At 39.6% G+C, this 15087-nt stretch overlaps 1 protein-coding gene across 3 annotated transcripts in view; it reads right to left on the minus strand.

Moving 5' to 3' along the window:
- LMNTD1 (lamin tail domain containing 1) overlaps positions 1-15087 on the minus strand; it is a 483367-nt gene that overhangs the window by 74322 nt on the left and 393958 nt on the right. For all 3 annotated transcript variants that reach the window (XM_061125156.1, XM_061125157.1, XM_061125158.1), the window contains one exon: positions 2334-2394. The gene's annotated coding sequence lies outside the window, so the exon portion shown is untranslated. The remainder of the gene's footprint in view (positions 1-2333; positions 2395-15087) is intronic.

Below are 15087 nucleotides of genomic sequence, written 5' to 3' on the forward strand. Positions count from 1 at the left end.
TTACTGGTCTGTGTTCATGTTTGTTTCTCTGTTAATTTTCGGAGTGAAAACTTTTACAAGTCAGAGCCATAATTAATACTGAATACTACTGCTAGCTATCATTTAACATGTATTTCCTATTTGTGTTACATATATTATAGGCTTACCAGGTGGCACAGTGGTAAAGAATCTGCCTGCCGATGAAGGAGACTCAGGAGATGGGGGTTTGATCCCTAGGTGAGGAAGATCCCCTGGAGGAGGAAATGGTAACCCACTCCAGTATTCTTGCCAGGAAAATCCCACGGACAGAGAAGCCTGGCAGGGCTATAGTCCATGGGATCACAAAGAGTCAGACAAAACTAAGCATGCACACATGCATGCACTCTAGGTATATTATTTCATTGCATCCTTTTAAGGATGTATTATTATCCATCTTTCACAGATGAGGAAACCGACAGTCAGAGCAGTCAGGTAACTGCCCAGAGCCACACAGCAGAACCAAGGCCAGAGTTCAGGTCTATCTGAATATAGGGACTGCATTTTTCATCATTACACTTCTTCTTTCCCTGAAAAATATTGAGCACCACTGTTTACAAGACAGTTGGACAGATACTTTATAATATAAATGGATGACAGACATGTTCCTTGCTCTTCTGGAATTTATTCTTTTGATGGGACAATAGTATCTGTGAATATGAAAAAAAATAATGCATTACAGACTGTGATAAAAATCAAAGGATAGTTCTGTTAAGAGCTAGAAGAACTCAGGGAAGAATTAGTAGGAAAGCCTTCACAGAAGAGATGGGATATGCAGTATGTGTGGACCTCAAAGGATAGATAGGATTTTGAAAATCGGAGAACAGGAAGGGAGATATTATTTTATTCTTTCATGCATGCATTCACTCAACAGAGACAGTAATTATTTGTTGTGACTCGACAGTATTGAATGTACTTTTCCTGCGAGCATTCAAATCCGGGATACGCATGGTTTAGGAATATTAATGGCTGAGGCTGAGAGATGACCTGAGTGTGCAGTGGTAGGTAGAGTCAGATGCATAGTGGAGACCAGATCAGAGAGGGCTGTGAACCCAGGCCAAGGAGAAGAATATACTCTCAGTATGCACTACATGGGCTTCCTTGGTGGCTCAGTGGTAAATAATCCACCTGCCAATGCAGGAGATGTAGGAGATGATGGTTTGCTCCCTGGGTCAGGAAGATCCCCCAGAGAAGGAAATGGCAACCCACTCCAGTATTCTTGCCTGGAGAATCCCATGGACAGAGGAGCCTGCTGGGCTACAGTCCAAGGGGGTCACAAAAGAGTTGGACATGCCTTAAGGACTAAACAACAACAAAGTCAATAATTAGATTGATTACAGAATATTTCCTTGGTTGACATCACTGACTCGATGGACATGAGTTTGGACAAGCTCTGGGAGTTGGTGATGGACAGGGAGGCCAGGCATGCTACAGCACACGAGGTCACAAAGAGTTGGACACAACTGAGGGACTGAACTGAACTGAACAGGATATTTCAGGAGTTTCTTGCTTCTATTTGTATGTAAGAGTATGAGTGTTTTTCTTTTTCTTTTTTGGATTCATAGACGTACTTTACTCCAGGTCAAATTTCTTTGCTGAATTTATGTATTACAAGTATATTCTCTCAGATTATAATTTATATTTTCACTCTCTGAAAGATGCATTTTATGAGTAGAATATATTTGTCTATCCTTGTGCCATTACCACACTGTCTTAATCAAGGTAACTTTGTAGTATACTTCGTGGTGTTGTTTTAGTCGCTAAGTTGTGTCCTACTCTTTGAGACCCCCAGGGACTGTAGCCTGCCAGGTTCCTCTGTCCATGGGATTTCCTAGGAAAGAACACTGGAGTGGGTTACCATTTCCTTCTCCAGGGGATCTCTCCTCATCCCCTGCATCAGCAGGCAGATTCTTTACCACTGAGCCACTTGCAAAGCCCCAGTATTGTACACAGGTCTTTAAAAAAAAAAAATTAATAGTATCATGACCATTCTAGATTCTTTGATTTCCATGTGAATTTTTAGAATAATCTTGTCAATTATGGGCTTCCCTTGTGGCTCAGCTGGTAAAGAATCCTCCTGCAATGCGGGAGACCTGGGTTTGTTCCCTGGGTTGGGAAGATCCCTGGAGAAGGGAAAGGCTCTCCACTCCAGTATTCTGGCCTGGAGAATTCCATGGACTGTATAGTCCATGGAGTCACAAAGAGTCGGACACAACTGAGTGACTTTCACTTTCACTTTGTCAATTGTGAAAATACCAGCTTAGACTTTGTTTGGGATTGCACTGACTGTACAGATCAATTTGGAAAGAATGGATTACCTGTAACTTTCCTTTCTGATAATAGTCTTGTCAGGTTTTGGTATGAAGATTATGCTGGTCTCTGAAATAAAAGCAAAAATAAACAAATGGAACTTAATTAAACTTTAAACTTTTACTCAGCAAAAGAAACCATGAACAAAATGAAAATACAACCTATAGAATGGGAGAAAATATTCACAAATGACAATGAACGAAGTGTTAATATCTGAAAATATATAAACAGCTCATACAACTCAAAATCAAAAAACAAGTAACCCAATAAAAATGGGCAGAAGACCTGAATAGATATTTTCCCAAAGAATACATACAGATGGCTAACAGGCACATGAAAAGATGCTCAATACTGCTGATTATTAGAGAGATGTAAATCAAATCAACAATGAGCTATTGTATCACACCTATCAGAATGACTATCATTAAAAAGTTTACAGACAACAAATGTTGGGAAGGTTGTGGGGGGAAAAGGGAACACCTGTACGCTGTTGGTGGGGAATGTAAATTGGTACAGTCACTGCGGAAAACCACATGGAGGGTTCTCAAAAAACTAAAACTAGAACTATCAGATGATCCAGCAATTCCACTCCTGGGTGTGTATCTGGAAAGGATGAAAACACTGGTTTTTAAGAATACATGCATCCCAATATTCCTAGCAGCACTATTTACAGTAGCCAATATATGGAAGTAACTCAAGTGTCCAAGAATGGATGAAAGGATAAAGAAGATGTATTTTATACACACACACACACACACACACACACACAATAGAATGTTACTCAGCCATAAATGAGCTTCCCTCATAGCTCAGTCAGTAAAGAATCCACCTGCAATGCAGAAGTCTGTGTGCAATGCAGGAAACCTGGGTTTGATCCCTGAGTTGGGAAACAATATTACCTATATGTGGAATCTAAAAAATAATACAAATGAATGTATGTAGCAAAACAGAAACAGACTCACTGATTCAGAAAACAAACTAATGGTTACCAGTGGGAAAGAGGGAGGGGCAAGTTAGGGGAATGGGGTTAAAAGATAAAATAAATAAGCATCAATAATACATTGTACTACACAGGGAATTATAGCCATTACCTTGTCCAAAAAAGAAAAGAAAGATTATGTTGGTCTCATAAAACAAGTTGGTAAATTTTTTCTCTTTTTCCAGTGCTCAGGATTGGCATTATGATTTCCTTATGTCCTGTGTGGAATGTATTTGTGAAATATTTTGGTTCTGGACTTTACTTTCTGGGCAGTAATAGTTATAGGGTTGATTATATTTTCTATTTCTTCTTCATTAATTTCTGGTAAGCTGTGTTTTTCTACAGTCTCTTTGATGTTGGTGGAATCCATGATGTTATCTCCTTTTCATTATTGATACTGGTTATTTGGCTCTTCTACTTATTTTTCCCTTCATTAATTTGCTCAGTCTTTTTAAAGAACCAAGCACTGGCTTTTGATCCTCTTTATTATACATTTTTAAACCTTCTTTGGGTTCAGTTTGCTACTATTTTTGTGAATACTTGAGATAGATAGTTAGATAATTACATCATATTTTTATTTTCTAATATAGGCAGAACTTTATTCCATAAATGTTACTACTCAGTCTTTTCATTATCACTTATTTAAATATGTATTTTTAATTTACATAGTTTTTTAGATAGCTCTTGCTTAATTTCCAAACATATAAAGATTTTCAAGTTATTTTTTTCTTAGTGATTTTTAATTAAATCCCTCTGTGGCCAGAGTTCATACTCTGAATAATTTATTTGAAATTTTATTACCTCATGACAAGCATATGGTCCATTTTTTAAACATTTTTTATTGCTTTTGAAGAGAGTGCATATTCTGAATTTGTTGAGTATAGGGTTTTATATGTCTCAACTAAAGTAACAGCAATATTTGTGTTATTTTTAGCCTCACTGATTTTTTTCCTACTTATAAAAATTACAGTGAAGAGTCATCATTTTTTGCACATTTTGTCTCTATTTTACATTCCTACCAACAATGTGAAAGGATTCCCTTTCCCCAACATCTTCACCAACACTTGTTATTGTTTGTCTTTTTGACAAAAACTGTGTCCAGGTGTGAAGTGATATCTCATTGTGGTTTTGATTTGCATTTCTCCGATGGATTAATGATGAGCATCTTTTCACATACCTCTTGGCCATCTGTATGTCTTCTTTGGGAAAATGTTTATTCAGGTCCTTTGCTCATTTTTAATTTTTTTTTACTAGATTATATCTATATATGTGTGTGTATGTATTGGAGAAAGAAAATTAGTCATTCAGTTGTGTCCGCCTCTTTGTGACCCCATGGACTATAGCCCGCCAGGTTCCTCTGTACATGGGATTCTCCAGACAAGAATACTGGAGTGGATAGCCATTCCTTTCTCCAGGGGATCTTCCTGACCAAGGGATTGAACCCAACTCTCCTGCATTGCAGGCAGACTCTTTACCAGGGAAGCAAACAGCAACCCACTCCAGTATTCTTGCTCGGAAAATCCCATGGAGAGAGGAGCCTGGTGGCCTACAGTCCATAGCGTCACAAAAGAGTCAGACACAAGTCAGCAAATAAATAACAATCATATATATCTTTCCCTACTGAGTAGCGTAAGTTCCTTATACCTATTATTTCTTAGTGTTAGGCACCTGTCTTGTTTCCTCATATTTCTGAGTACTCTTGATTAACAATTATAGTTTATGAAAAAATTATAGATCTAATTTAGGCCTAAGATGATATATTCCTTTAATGTGGCTGGGGACACAGAAAGTCCATATTAACTTAATTAATTCAATTAGGATTTAGGACAGTTTGGAGCTGGGTTTCTGTTTCAGTGAAGGCCAGTCTCTGTCTGGTCTGTTCTTACACCTAGGTTGGACCTTCAAGGTTCCAACAAGAATCTGGAGGGAGATGTTACTAGATATTCTCTTTGTTGGGCCTTGAACTCTAACTTCTGTCCTCTGTATCCATAAATCTGTAAAATCTCTGTTTATTCTCTCAACCATTTCTTCCTAAAATAACCTGACAAACTTAGGCCAAATCTGACTTTACAGATTGGTTATCCTTCTGGGTCTTTTCATTCTTCTGGATCTTAGAAACACAGCGCTTGACTGACTTGATAGCATTTTGGTGCCTTTAGTTCTATTACATTTCCCCAGCTTTTCTATTTGTTTTCAGTAGGAGAATTAGTCCAAATTACCTGGGCAGCCCTTACTAAATCCTGATTCTCATACTGTTTAAATAAAATATTTGTATATCTTTTGGCTCAACTCTTTACAATATATATTGGAGTCAACAAAAGATATATTCCCTTTGGTATTGTGCTTAGACAAAAGAACTGGTCTTATAGCTTATAGGTTCCATGACAAATTCAGGATGAGATTAAATTTACTTTGCCACTTGGAAATTTTTATTTGGCCTTATTATCTAGTTTTTTTTTTTAAGCTACTTCACTCTTTCTGCTTTCAGAGAGCATGTTATGCAAATTTAATTAGAAAATGCCTGTGAAAGTTCTTTGTAAATATTTAAAGAAAAATGCAAATCAAAACCACAATGAGGTACCATTACACACCAGTCAGGATGGCTGCTATCCAAAAGTCTACAAGCAATAAATGCTGGAGAGGGTGTGGAGAAAAGGGAACCCTCTTACACTGTTGGTGGAAATGCAAACTAGTACAGCCGCTATGGAAAACAGTGTGGAGATTTCTTAAAAAACTGGAAATAGAACTGCCATATGACCCAGCAATCCCACTTCTGGGCATACACACTGAGGAAACCAGATCTGAAAGAGACACGTGCACCCCAATGTTCATCGCAGCACTGTTTATAATAGCCAGGACATGGAAGCAACCTAGATGCCCATCAGCAGATGAATGGATAAGGAAGCTGTGGTACATATACACCATGGAATATTACTCAGCCATTAAAAAGAATTCATTTGAACCAGTCCTAATGAGATGGATGAAGCTGGAGCCCCTTATACAGAGTGAAGTAAGCCAGAAAGATAAAGAACATTACAGCATACTGACACATGTATATGGAATTTAGAAAGGTGATAACGATAACCCTATATGCAGAACAGAAAAAGAGACACAGAAATACAGAACAGACTTTTGAACTTTGTGGGAGAATGTGAGGGTGGGATATTTCAAAAGAACAGCATGTATACTATCTATGGTGAAACAGATCGCCAGCCCAGGTGGGATGCATGAGACAAGTGCTCGGGCCTGGTGCACTGGGAAGACCCAGAGGAATCGGGTGGAGAGGGAGGTGGGAGGGGGGATCGGGATTGGGAATACCTGTAAATCCATGGCTGATTCATGTCAATGTATGACAAAACCCACTGGAAAAAATAAAATAATAATAATAAAAATAAATAAATAAATAAATAAATAAAAAAGAAAAATGCATGTATAAGGTGGTATTACTATTCTAGAGTCATAATCATTTATCTTGTAAAAACCTTGTGCACATAGATTAGCAGCACATCTGAGAAGGTCTTGGTGAACTATTCTCTGCAGAAGTGTTGCGCTTCATTGAATGATGACAACTGATTCAATCAGACCTCCTCCTGGGAAGAAGGATCACAAAGTAAAAAAAGCATAATGTTCATCTGCATGTGAAACAAGTATGATTAAGTAACTTGTCAAAATCATACACGTTATGCTCCATGGGAAAGGTAAAGCTAGTACGCAGCAGCATAAACTGAACCCAGGACCCTATGACTCTGACCCCACGGCTGAAAATAGAAGCAATAAGACACTGAAGATTAGGGAAAATTCTTTTCAAAGACAACACTTCAAAGATTTGAAAATCAAAATGAAAAACTTCTCTCAACTCTTGAGTTTCTATGCTCAGAGTTCCTTTCCTGCCTCTCCTTCCCTCCTTCCTTCCTTCCACAGCCAAGTATCTCTGAGGGGAAAAAACTATATTGCTTTCATTTCCTTACTGCTCACTCATGTTACATCCACTGTGGTATGATTTGTTCACTCATGCATAAATCATGCTTGCTCTTAGGGGTCACAATGACCTCCAGGTAGACCATCTAATGGTTTTATTCCTTCTCTGTTTCTGTACGACATCTGTCATTCTCTCCTGTCCTCCTTCTCTCCAAATTCTTGTGCAACTCCCCTTCCTCCTCTTTTTCTCCACCTTCAGAGGATCCCTTTGCATCAGTCCTTGGATCCTCCCTCTGTTTGCTTTTTCCCTTTCCTATTTCCTTCAACAATTTCACTTAAAAAAAACAAACAAACAAACAAAAACTTGCAACCATTGTATCTGTTGAGGGGCTTCCCGGGTAGTGCAGTGGTAAAGAATCTGCCTGCCAATGCAGAAGATGCAAAAGACTCAGGCTCAATCCCTGGGTCAGGAAGATCCCCTGGAGGAGGAAATGGCAACCTGCTCCAGTATTCTTGCCTGGAAAAATTAGACAGAGGATCCTGGCAAGCTACAGCGCAGGGAGTCTCAAAGAGCTGGACACGACTGAGCACACACACACATTGTATCTTCACGACTTTAAAATCTCTTGTTTATGCTCTCCTCTTAAACTAATTGAGTGATTTCAACCGCCTACTGATGGTTTCAGATTTTTCCAACCCTACTCAAGCTACCCATAATTGTTCTAGAATTAATGAGGTCTTCCCTGGTGGTCCAGTGGTCAAGAATCTGCCTTGCAATGCAGGGGACACAGATTTGATCCCTAGTCTGGGAATACCCCACGTGCCATGGGACAACTAAGCCTAAGTGCCACAATTGCCAAGCCTGTGCTCTGGAGCCTGGGAGCCACAAGTATTGAAGCCACGCACCCAGAGCCCACACTGCAACAAAACAAGCCACCACGAGACGTCTGCACACCTTGACTAGAGAGTATCCCCCGCTCTCCACAACCAGAGAAGGCCCATGCACAGCAACAAAGACCCAAACAAAGCACAGTCAAAATATATATATATATATATATATATATATATTTAGAATAAACGAGAACTCAGGCTGGCAGTAGATATCAGTTACCTTCTCTGTAAACAAACATGGACTAGAAGTAATGTAATTCTTTGACTTCTTCATGCTTCATGTAAGGGTGCTTTGAAATTAACAGATCCCTAGAGCAGTGTAGAGCATACCATTTCAGTCTTCCACTGAAAGACCACAAAGCTCCAGCCAGAAAACTCTTTGGCTGATCCTTCCACCTAAGTCTCTGATGCCCAATTGTTATGCCAGTTTGTCCAATGATAGAATGGGGATTAAAAGTCAACTTCGCACCCTAGGAAACTGGTAACTAGCAGAGGGGGCAGAACTGGTTCCGATCAATGCTTTTAGCACGTTGTGCTGTACTGTGCTCAGTCGCTCAGCCGTGTCTGACTCTTTGCAACCCCACGGACTGTAGCCCACCAGGCTCCTCTGTCCATGGGGATTTGCCAGGTGAGAACACTGAAGTGGGTTGCCATGCCCTCCTCCAGGGGATCTTCCCAACCCAGGGATCAAACCCAGGTCTCCCACATTGCGGGTGGATTCTTTACCATCTGAGCTGCCAGGGAATCCCAAGAACACTGGAGTGGGTAGCCTATCCCTTCTCCAGGGGATCTTCCTGATCCAGGAATTGAACCAGGGCTTCCTGCATTACAGGCAGATTTTTTTTACCAGCTGAGCTACCAGAGAAGCCCCCTTTTGCATAAATCAGTCTTTTTCTTTGTGGTTCAGATTTGCTCTCAGTCTCTCTCATTGGGCACTGAAAGGTCTTCCTTGATGAGAATGAGTCTCCCTGTACTTCATGAGTCACCAAGGTCCACGTATGAGGACCACTTTTTGTATATTATGGTACCTCACTGAACCACATTTGAGTCTGAAGCACTCTGGTCTAAGATGATCCCTCCATGGGCACTAGCCTTACCATTGATTACATCCTACAATTGCTTGGCCCTTTCTCCTAACTCTTACTCTGCTGGCACAGACAGTATTGGGATACTTGTAATTAAGCTCATTAGGACAGGACCTTAATGTCCCATATTCTCTTGTGCTCACTATTTCTTCTAGTATTACTTTCTCCTAGACACTTAATCCCCGGATCACTGCCCCATGCTTGACAACTATTCCTCCACTGGTAGGGACTTCCCTGGTGACTCAGACGGTAAAGTGTCTGCCTACAATGCAGGAGAACCAGGTTCAATCCCTGGGTTGGGAAGATCTCCTGGAGAAGGAAATGGCTACCCATTCCAGTATTCTTGCCTGGAAAATCCCATCGATGGAGGAGCCTGGTAGGCTACAGTCCATGGGCTCGCAAAGAGTCAGACACAACTGAGCTACTTCACTTTCACTTTCCTCCTTTGTTAGAACTTCAGTAAACCAGGCTATTTTATTCTATCTCCATGACAACTCTCATTGATTCCTTCATTATCTAGCTAAAACAAAACACTCAGTTTTATCTCTCTTATCACTTGCCTTTACGCTTCCAATGATCTGTGTAGTATCTGTGCATGTGCCCCTGGCTTTCCCACATCCTTGCCTTCCTTCTGACTATTCCCACTGATAAGCATTAGCCTTCCCAACAAGGTTTATGCCTCTAAAAACCTATTCAGTTTTCAAAACCAGTTTTCTCAGCTGTAAAATGGAATTTACATTGATTTCATAGAGGACTACATAAAATAATGTAACTAAAGGAGGAGGCGGCATGGCAAAGAGGAGGGCTTGGCAACCCATTCCAGTATCCTTGCCTGGAAAATCCCATGGCCAGAGGAGCCTGGAGGGCTATAGTCCATGAGGTCACAAAGAGTCAGACACGACTGAGTGACTAAGTGCACAAAGCATTTTAAATGATAATCCTTATTACTTTCCCCCTTAATATTATAACTCATATCATCCATAAAGTATTTTTTGATTCTCCCAGACTAGAAATGATTTCTTTCTCTCCTGAATATCATGGGATAGCTTTTCCATTCCTTTCCCCTGGTTTTATCACTTTCTACATTACATTACATTACAGTTATTTAGCGCATGCCTTACCCAATCATAACAGACTCAAAGCTCCCTTAAGTCAGGGGCCATTTCTTGGGCATCTTTTTTCCTTCCCCAGTGCATAGAATAGATAACCTTATAAATATTTGCAAAAGCAAATGAACAGATTCACCATAGTGGTAATTATAGCATTACAACAATATTTACTCAAAAATTATATCTTGATGAAATTACAAATGAACAAATCCCATTATATCCACAAATTGCACAGTGAATCATTCATCTGGAGGGTGATTACCTGGCTCTTTTTGAGAAGTCTGGCAGGCTCTGAAAGACAAGTGAAGACCTGAAGAAGGCAGTGTTGCTACTCAGAAGTAAGAAACTGGGAAGAATGCTTGTCCCTAGAGACAATCATTTTCAATTCAAGTAAGAAACTGGGAAGAAATGCTTCTCCCTGGAGACAAGCATTTTTAATTCCATTATGGAATTTCTAAAATTCTTTTGGCTATAAGATAAGCCATTATTTTATCAACTACCAAGAAAAATGTCTAGGATAGGAAATCTAATAAGAGACCCTGGCATAAAGCTGGAATTCCCAAGGGACAATTTCATTTTTCAACCTCAGCCCTGGTAGGAGAGAGAAAGAAAACTCCTCCCTGAGATTCTGAACAATAACCTTTACTCACATAGGTATGAGATCTGCATTCACACCACCAGGGCATTGCAAACAACTCAGGGAGATAATCTAATTTAAAACGGTCTCAGGTCGGTAGTGACCCTAGTGGAAATACATGCTCATATAAGAAATTCAATCCAGGCAACATCAATCCTGTAAATTGCCATTGATCACAGGATGCATCTCAGTTTCAGAGGTGTTAAATTGTAAAAAAAATAATCTTAGAATTGCTGTAATACATTGTTTCCACTATGTATTGAGAAGCTCTGTAAAAAACTTAATGAGGGAGATAAAAAGTAAAAACAAACCTCTCTTTCTTTGACCTTTTGACTGGGACCAGTTGCTTCTCTTCCAGAGACCCGTTAGGAAGTACCCTTGCATTCAGAAAATAGATTCTAAGAGCGTAGGGCATTTGAGGGTCTGTGCTGGTCTCCCCATCCTGTCTTAATGGAGCCCATGTAGGAGACTATCTGGGATCAGAGAGGAGATGGCGAGAACCCATTCTCTAGTCCCAGTAGACTGACTCCTTCTACCTGCTAGTGCCTCAGCTTCACCCCCGAGAGGCTTCTTGCAGTGCTCACCTTCCTGATTATACACCTGCTTGGTTGTCTTCCTTTCCCACCTCACAGAGCACAGCAGGAAGCAGGTCATCCGTGCAACATATTACATCACAGAGCACGCCTTTGTATGTGTGTACACATATACACACACACAGACTGGGAAGATTAGCTGATCACTTTTACACTACTGTGGACAAACCTAAATTCCTAAAACATGACATTTCCTTCAATGGGAGTTTAAATGCCACCAGAGAGGAGGAGGAAAAGTGGTCCCGGTACATGGAAAGGCAGGTTTGAGTGAAACGCTACACTAGTGCCTTTGGGCAAGCAGATTTAGCTTGAGGACAGGTGCGCCATGGTTAGGAAGCCGTGACACTGGTAGGTGAGACTATGCCCAAAACAAACTACTCAACTCCGTAGTTTTTTTTCCCTTAGGGAAGCTCATGAGGATTGGTCACCAAATACAAATAGGATATGCTTTCAGTGCGACTTAAGATACCGATCATACAATGTATTACATGTGTATGTGAATCGCTTTAATGCAAAACCATATAAGCGAGAAAGTTGTTTAATATTCTAATGAAGACTCACCACCATTGGTGTAGACTAGAATCAATTCAGAGTATGCACCAATATTGAGGAGTCGCCCCAGCTGTCATTTGCTGAGTCAGTACTAAGGTTTTATGTGCAGCCTGTTACTATATGACAGCATGAAATCTTGGAATTCACTAGAGCAAAGTAATAAAAATGCTCTTCGAAGATTTGTCTCAGGAATATTTGCTAATCAAACTCACCCATAGTCAATCAAGATCTACCCTTGGGCTTATTAGCTCAATGAAATATCCAAATAAGCCAAACTTTGTTTTTGAGTATGTTTGATATTTATAAATTATATGTGATATATAAGTTGACTCAAACCATAAACTAACTAAAATAAATTTTTCTCTTAAAGAAGCAACAATGATATATCTTAGTTTCAAAGTGTCTCCTCTTTAGGAATTGTCTATGAAGTTATTGTCTATGAAGTTAAAAATGTACGTATGCATGAAAGTGAAGTGAAAGTGTTAGTCACTCAGTTGTGTCCAACTCTTCATGATCCCCATGGAGTGGATAATCATTCCCTTTTCTGGGAGATCTTCCCAACCCAGGGATCAAATCCGGGTCTCCCGCATTGCAGGCAGATTCTTTACCGTTTGAGGCACCAGGGAAACCCCATATATATGCATATGCAAACATATATTTGGATATCCATATATATGGTATAGAATAGGTACTGTTCATCATCCATAGGTTTGGTCCCTGGGTCAGGAAGATCCCCTGGAGAAGGAAATGGCAACCCACTCCAGTATTCTTGCCTTGAGAATCCCATGGACAGAGGAGCCTGGTGGGCTACAGTCCATGGAGTGGGAAAGAGTCAGACACGACTGAGTGACTGACACTTAATAGAGATAAACTAAAGGCCCAACACTTTTTCTCACCAAAATAGAAATTATTATTGTTTTACCCCTAAAGCATCTGGTTTTAAAACATCTTAATCCATTTTCTTTTAAACATTATTTTACGATTCTTATTATTATTTCATTTATTTTTATTTTTTGGCTGAGCTGTGCAGCATGTGGGCTTTTCATTCCCCAGCCAGGGATGGAACCTGCACCTCCTGCATTGGAAGGCAAAATCTTAACCACTGGCCCAGCAGGGAAGTCCCCTTAAGGGAGACATCTCTTTTGCTGATGAAATATGACGAGTAACTAGTTAATGCAGCTGATAAACAAACTGTCAAGATTGGTGATGTAATCATAGTTGTTTTATTTATCTGGCCCTCTGAACCTGTTAGAACTAGGAAAGGTGATTCTGAGACAAAGCAATGTTGAATACCTCTAAGTCACGAAATTTAATAGAAAAAAATAATTGTTTCAAACTCTTTTGATTAAACTCTTTTAATATTATCCTAGGAATTTACTTTTTAACATGGAAAATTGATGGATAGAAATAATTGATGTTAAAAGAGTTAAATCTAGGTTAGAAAATATATTTACTCTTATATCCGAAAACCTCTTTCCCTATTCTGCTTCTATCCCTCCTTGTCCATGTGAAAATATAAAAATCCTGGTACCATGGGGCCCATACCCAAGAAGTGTGAAATGCTTCCTTACTGAGGAATAAGAAGATTATGTGAAAATACTTATGATTATGCTACCAATCTTGACAGTTGACTAACCAACAGAACTATCTAATTGCTCCTCATATTTCATCAGCAAAAGAGATGCCACCATTGGAAATGGATTCAGATTTTTAAAACTAGATGCTTTAGGGGTTAAAAAAATAGTTCCTGTTTTGACTAAGAAAAAGCTGTCCTGGTCCTCTAATTTATCCCTAGTACATTAATAGCAGCCATATGATCAGCATAATCAGAAATGGCTTCTAAAACCCTTGGAATTGCCTGCCTAAGTGATGACAGTGATCAATGTCTTTTGTTATGTTAATTAGGTGACTTTTGGACCCATCTAAGGATGGGGGCTGGTTGCCAGGGGAATCAACCATGTTAATTATCAGGTTAGAACTTTCATTTCCACCCCACAGACCTCTGGGTAGGTGGGAGGGGCTGGAGATTGAGTTAAGGCCAATGATTTAATCAATTGTGCCTAGACAATGAAGGCTCTATAAAAACCCAAAAGGTGAGAGTTTGCAAATACTTGATTTTGCCTGTTTCCTCTATTAGACAGTAAGCTCTATAAGGGTAAGACTCTTTTTCTATTTTTTTTGAAAACGTATTTAATGGAGAAAACAGAAAACTTTCCCCTTAAGGTCAGATCTTCATACAAGAAGGATGTCCACTCTTTCCACTTCTATTCAACATTGTCGAAGGGCAATCAGGCAAGCAAAAGAAATAAAATCAAAAGCAACCAAACCGGAAATGAAATAAAACTATCTCTGTTAGCAAATGACATGATCTTTTATGTGGAAAATCCTAAAGAATCTGCTAAAAAAATTATTAGAGTAAACAAGTTCAGCAAGGTTGCAAAATACAAATCAATATACAAAAGTCATTCTTATTTTTATATACTTGTATAAGCAAAGAATAGCAAGGAGAGATAAGAAATCCTTCCTCAGCGATCAATGCAAAGAAGTAGAGGAAAACAACAGAATGGGAAAGACTAGAGATCTCTTCAAGAAAGTTAGAGATACCAAGGGAACATTTCAGGCAAAGATGGGTTCGATAAAGGAAAGAAATGGTATGGACCTAACAGAAGCAGAAGAGGTGGCAAGAATATTAAGAAGAGGTGGCAAGAATCCACAGAAGAACTGTACAAAAAGATCTCCATGACCCAGATAATCACGATGGTGTGATCACTCACCTAGAGCCAGACATCCTGGAATGTGAAGTTAAGTGGGCCTTAGGAAGTATCACTACGAACAAAGCTAGTGGAGGTGATGGACCAGTTGAGCTATTTCAAATCCTGAAAGATGATGCTGTGAAAGTGCTGCACTCAATATGCCAGCAAATTTGGAAAACTCAGAAGTGGCCACAGGACTGGAAAAGGTCAGTTTTCATTCCAATCCCAAAGAAAGGCAATGCCAA

This window comes from Dama dama, chromosome 22, assembly GCF_033118175.1.
Source record: "Dama dama isolate Ldn47 chromosome 22, ASM3311817v1, whole genome shotgun sequence".
NCBI lineage: Eukaryota > Metazoa > Chordata > Mammalia > Artiodactyla > Cervidae > Dama > Dama dama.